Source organism: Catharus ustulatus, chromosome 2 (genome assembly GCF_009819885.2).
Source record: "Catharus ustulatus isolate bCatUst1 chromosome 2, bCatUst1.pri.v2, whole genome shotgun sequence".
Classification (NCBI taxonomy): Eukaryota; Metazoa; Chordata; class Aves; order Passeriformes; family Turdidae; genus Catharus; species Catharus ustulatus.
In genome coordinates, this window is record NC_046222.1 from 88,961,061 (window position 1) to 88,967,096 (window position 6,036).

Here is a 6,036-nt window from a genome sequence, read left to right on the forward strand (position 1 = left end):
GGATGATTACCATGAAAAAAATAATTAAAAATAAAATTGCGCATTTAATTTTGAAATACACCAAAATGCAATGGCCTCTCAGAAATAAACATCTATTAATATACAGTAATTTTTTGCTTCATCATCTGTGCATTTATCTGCCATGTAAGAATTCCTAGGGAAAACTGAACTGACAAATATATTTTAAAAATTAGCTAAAGTTAGCATCTCAAGATCAGCAGCAAAGTACCTAGCTATTCTGGAAAGTTAAAACACAACAATTCTTACTGACATGTGTTCTCCATATAGATAAGTCATCTCACTTTTGAGACCATTGAAAATCATCACCCTGCTGCCTTGAGAAGACTGCAGAATTTGGGACCTATATGTGAGACCAATTCACAAGCCTGCATGTCCCACTTGAGTTACAATGCCTCTGATTTCATAGGAGTGCCATTACGCCCCATGAAAAATATTCTTTGTTTTGTGAAAAAACACTTTGTTTTCAGTAGGAGGTGTTAAAAAAATTCACCTCACAATCTAATCTCTTCTGTGTACAGGTCATCTTCCCCAAGCCAAACAAGTGTCAGCACTCTGTACAGTCATTATGGAAAAGGAGGGAATTAAATTACCTAATCCTCTCTTGATGCCCCTAGGTTAAATAAATTCATCTCTCAAGATATAATCCTAACCATGATATTGCAGGGATTTTGTGCCAAATCAGATTTTCAAATGGAGGTTCCTGTATTTTTTCTTCCCCAAAGAAGTAGACTGTGTGCAAGAGACTCAGATTCAGAATTCTAAGTCTTCCTGAACACTGTATATTCAACTCCTGCTATACAGGTAACAGTCACCCAGGCTTTAAAAACAATCAAGGGATGATAAGAGCTGCAGAGCAGGTACCTCAGGTGATGTGTTTCATTAAAGCTTGCTGTCTTGAGGAGCCACACCAGTGCAGCTCTATTCAGGACCAAGGTTGTCTGTGTGCCCTTTTTTTGCCTTTTAGAAGCAGGAAGAGACAAGAAGGCCCATAGAAGGTCCCTCAGCTCCTGAGCTGCCACTGCAGGTCCCTTTCACCACCTTTGGGACAAAAGAGAGTGCATGCCTGGACTATGCACCCTTTGCAGTGTCAGGGTGTCAGGGCTAGGTCAGGGTGTGGCGAGTTGCTGCTGTTTAAACAGCATAGGTTGGACCATGATGCAGCACCAAATGCAAAAGCTCCAAATGCAGCTCCAAAAAGCTGACCAGGCATTTCTCCAAGATATTTGCCATTTCACCTTTTCTCTGAAAGGTCACCAAGAAAGTTATGTGGAAAACGTTCCATGTAAATCAAAGGGAACGTACGACAATGAACTGATAGGGTGCCTCAATGTCACAATTGACAGCAGTATCTAAAAATATGTTTGTTCTCACTTCTTGATAGTGTTTAAATCTGCACTAACATTGCTGCAAACTCATCAGATTTGTCACTTTTCTGTGACTGACAGGGACTGAAACCAGAGCAGCTGCATTTCACTGGATTCATGCAGGGAGGAAAGAGCATAAAAAAGACCACACATTTTAAAGCCATTTTGGCTGATTCAGAGATGGAGGAAAAATCCTACTTCTCAGTGAGGAACTAAGCCAAAAGCTGTCAAGCCAGACAATCCAGTAGCATCTACATTATCAGTTAAGTTTTTTCTCAGTTCACTTCACTGGCTTCCCCACTCACCCACTTCAATCATTAAGTTAGATATCAGGAAAAAGTTTTAAACACAGAAGATGGTTGAGGTTCCCCATGCAAGTGGTCAGAGCACAAAGCCTGTCTGAGTTCAAAAAGCATTGGCACAATGCTCTCAGGCACATGGAGTGACTCTTGGGAAGTCCTGCACAGGGCCAGGAGGTGGACTCAGTGATCCTGCTGGGTCCCTTCCAACTCTGTATGTTCTGTGTCTCACACACAAGAACATGCCCAGTCCCACACAAAAACATGCCCAGTCCCACTCTAGGCCATGATGAGGGCATTTACCAAGGGATGGGATGGTGTTCAGCACTCAGTCAGCATGCAAGCATAGATTCCAACTTTAGGAAGCCAGACTAGGAAGGCCAGTACATCAGCAAGACTCAGAACTACATCTCTAAACACAGTGTGAAAAAAATCACCCTGTATACATGTAAACATTAAACTTTTGTCTAACATCTCATTCCCCTGAAAATTAAATTTACTGAACTGCTGTATAGAGTCAGATGCTAAGAAGTCACATAGATATCCACATTAGTTTTCTGACATCCAAACAGATAATTTTATCTTGGCTGGTATCTGTGGAAAACCAGAAGCATTTTCAGGCAGGAGGAGGAAAAATTAGGCAGCATACAGGATCAGCTTTTGTCAATTGTTAATAGACCTCAACCAGGCATACAGAAATGTGCTTTTCCCACACTGAGAGGGAGAGGGCAGACACTGCACACAGAGGATTTGTAGGCAAGAAGGAGAGTAAAGTAATGGGAAATTGCTGAATAGGATGCACATCTCTTCAGAAAACAGGGGGGACAGGAGAGAAAATTATTTTCACTCCTAAGTTCCTTTCACTGTCTAAAGCTAATTGTGTCTTAAAATGTACAAATCTGGAAGAGACAGTAGTAAGCAGGAAAAGGAGGCTTATTTTACCTGTTTCATGCAGATCCTAGCCATGGATCGGTTGCAAATCTCTTTGTCTGTATACACTTTAACAAGAACATGAATTGTCTGCGGAAGCCCATAGAGCAGATGAACCCAACATCACACTCGAGTTGTCCTCATGAACTCTTTCACATAAAATGCATTAATAGGCAAAAAATCTGTCACAAAACCTTCTTGAATAACACTGGAAGGAAGAAACTCTTAATTCAGTTCTGTAGGTTTCCTTGAAAAATTATCTATATTTTTCAGAATATATTAATATAAGAATAAAACCTAAATTGTATGCTTTCTCCCTTCTTTTCTCATGGTTTCTCCCTTTGTAGAAAGACACAAAGACTGCATAAAATGGCCGGTTGGGAAAACCTGAGCCAATTTCCCAGTCTCCAAACCATTGTCAGCCATACAAGAATCTGCCTACACATGGTTTAATACACACACCTTAGAGAAGGAAATATTACTCTGTAACAAATGAAGTTTGTTTTAGTGAAAGAGCTGTGGTTCTACTGTGTAAATATTTGACATTCATGTTGTATGAAGCTGGCTTCCACTTAACTCGTTTGATCATTGTTTAAATGACATTTGGAATTGTTGCATTAGACTGACTCAACAGAGTAATTGTCAAGTCTCAAAGGAATGAGACAATAAGCTTCTAAGAAGCCTCACTTCACCATGTTTAAGTATTAGACAGCTGCTTTGCTCCCTGCCGGGACTCAAGGGAGTGCCAGCACACACATCACAAGATCCCATCTTCTAAGGATGCAAAATAGTTTGTAACAAATAAACTGAGAAAAGTAATTTGAGCTCAAAATTTATCCAGCTAGAAATTCCCAAGTTTATTCCCAATTCTCTGAGTATATTTGAGAGACGTTAAATGAATGACCAAGGAGTAACAAAAAACCTTTTGTTCAAAACAGATTGTAGGTTAATATACACATACTCAGGTATGTTTATAGTGTTGAGCTCAATAAGACACTAGAAGATTTTTGTAGGATATTTTGATTGTAATTTTACGTCTAATCAGCTTCATTAAAAAACCTCAGATTTATTCAAAACCTCATTTCCTATTGAATCACCATACTACTGCATCACTAAGATTTTTTGAATGCCAGAAAAGAAAACCTAAAAAACAAATTGCAACTCCCCGTGTTGAGATAAATGGGATTACTAGAGGATCTAAACAACCCTGGCTTCTGCTCTGCCATTTGTCTAAAAGCTGCAAGTAAAAGGTTTGGAAACAGAAAGAATTTATGGAGTTTTGAAAAGGAAAAAAAAAACAAAACCAAACAACCTCTAAACTAAACAAAACATAAAACAGGTACCCATCCATGACATGAAATTAGTTCTATTCCAAGTACTTAATCCTATTGCTCTAAAATAAACCAATTATTTGTTTCACATATTTATCGTTGTTCAGAATGATGCACGATGCCATAAAATTGAACAAACACTTCTCCAAGGCAGTGAATGTTATGCCATCCTGGAAAGTATTAAAATAATCACAGCTCAGAGACTGTCTGTGTTGGAATTTTAGGGTTTTTAACCCTCCTGTTTGTTGAAGTTGAAAGGGTTCTGACAACAGTCAGAGTAAACTTTAAGAAAAAAGCTCTTACAATTGTATTTTTTCCTTTATTAATACAACTCTCAGTTTTCCAGCAATTACTATTTATAAGTCAATTATATATTACTGTATTTTTTATCTACATTTGCTATAATTATGGTATGATGTTACTACAAACTGAAAGTTTATACCAGGATACAAAATATAACTTGAGTGTCACAGCTTTTAATTTTTAGCGCAAAAGAAACTATTTATGAGCCACCCAACTTAGTGTTTTAGTGAAACATTTTGCAACCAATATACTGACAATGCAGACAGCTTCAATGAGCAGTATTAACTGACACCTATTTTTGGAGGCTATTTAAGAATTTACTACCATGCATTTAATCTCATCTATTGGGTGGATTAAAACCAACCAACCAAGCAAAAAAAACCTCAAACCAACAAAAATTCAAACCACAGAAATAAAATTCCAAAATAATGAAAAGAAAATTGAGGGGAAACTGGAAAGTAAGATTTGAATTAATGAGATATGAATTAAGGAAACAAGTCCATTTAATGTTATTATTAAGGTTAAAAGTCATAGGAATCAAACCCGTTTAGATTAGGAAAGCAACAGAATCAGATCCATTAAGGAATAAATAGGCATACTGCAGACTTACCGGTGTTTGTAGGAGCACACAAAAGTATCAAGCACCAGTTACTAACCCAGTCTCCCATCCATCAACAGAAAAATCAAGGTGAAGAAAACTAAACAAAGTATTTTTTCAAGTACCAGCTTTAGAAAAATCATTGCTGCGGGCTGACTGACATAGAGAGACAAAGGACACTTATTTACCAAGAGCAACCCAGATGGCAATGTCCTCACAAAACTCTAGGCAGTAAGCAAAGTGATATTTGAAGAACACCAATCTCCTTTTCCTGTAGGCTAGGAAAGCGCATGAACCCACATGTCTAAATTTTTCAAGAATTTTCCTTGTGGAACACCCACACTATCTCCTTCTTGTGCATAAAGAGCACCCAGTAAAATTGTTGTATGGCAAATAAAAGCTGTGAATAACTTGAAGCACATGACAGAAGAATCAGCATGTTTTGTTTTAAACAGAAGTTGTCCTCTCTAGATACGAAGTCTACCACACAACAGTAAGTCATAGTCTGGCTTTGTTTAAAGATGAATAGTGGTACCAAAAAGCTTATATTTCTTAACTTTATCTCAAAAACACTTGAGGCTATACCACAGTTTAATGTGGGAAAAAAATTCTAGGTGAAGCTTGGTAAGGCTTTTTTCCCCAAAACACATTTTCACATAGCAAACCTCAGTGCTGTGGTTCATGGCCACATGCAGCCTGCAACACCCCACAGACCTGCCTGTGACCCAGGATTTTAGAATTGATGGCCATAAAAGCCCAGAATGCTGCCTGAAGCACAGCACTGGATTCACACACAAAATTCTCCCTTTTCACACCCTGGTGGCAACAGTTGTGTGCTAGGAGCCACTAAAACACTGCATTCCCAGTAACTAGTTCAATTTTTTGTGTGTGAAGAGAGGACACAAAAATTAGGGCAGGGCTTTTCACAGCTATACTTTTCCATGAAATACAATAAGGCAACTACTGTTTGCTAATTCAAGAGATCATAAACACTATAATTATGCATGTCTGGAGAAATAATTATTACTCTCAACTTTTAATTCTGCTCAATAGGTAATGCTAATGTCTCAAAAGCAATCAAATAAAATTAAAAGAGAAATTAAAATAACTAGCTATTCTCAAGTAATATTCCCTGGCACAACATAAACAACCTATAACTCTTCATCATCTGATAAGCACATGACTTCATA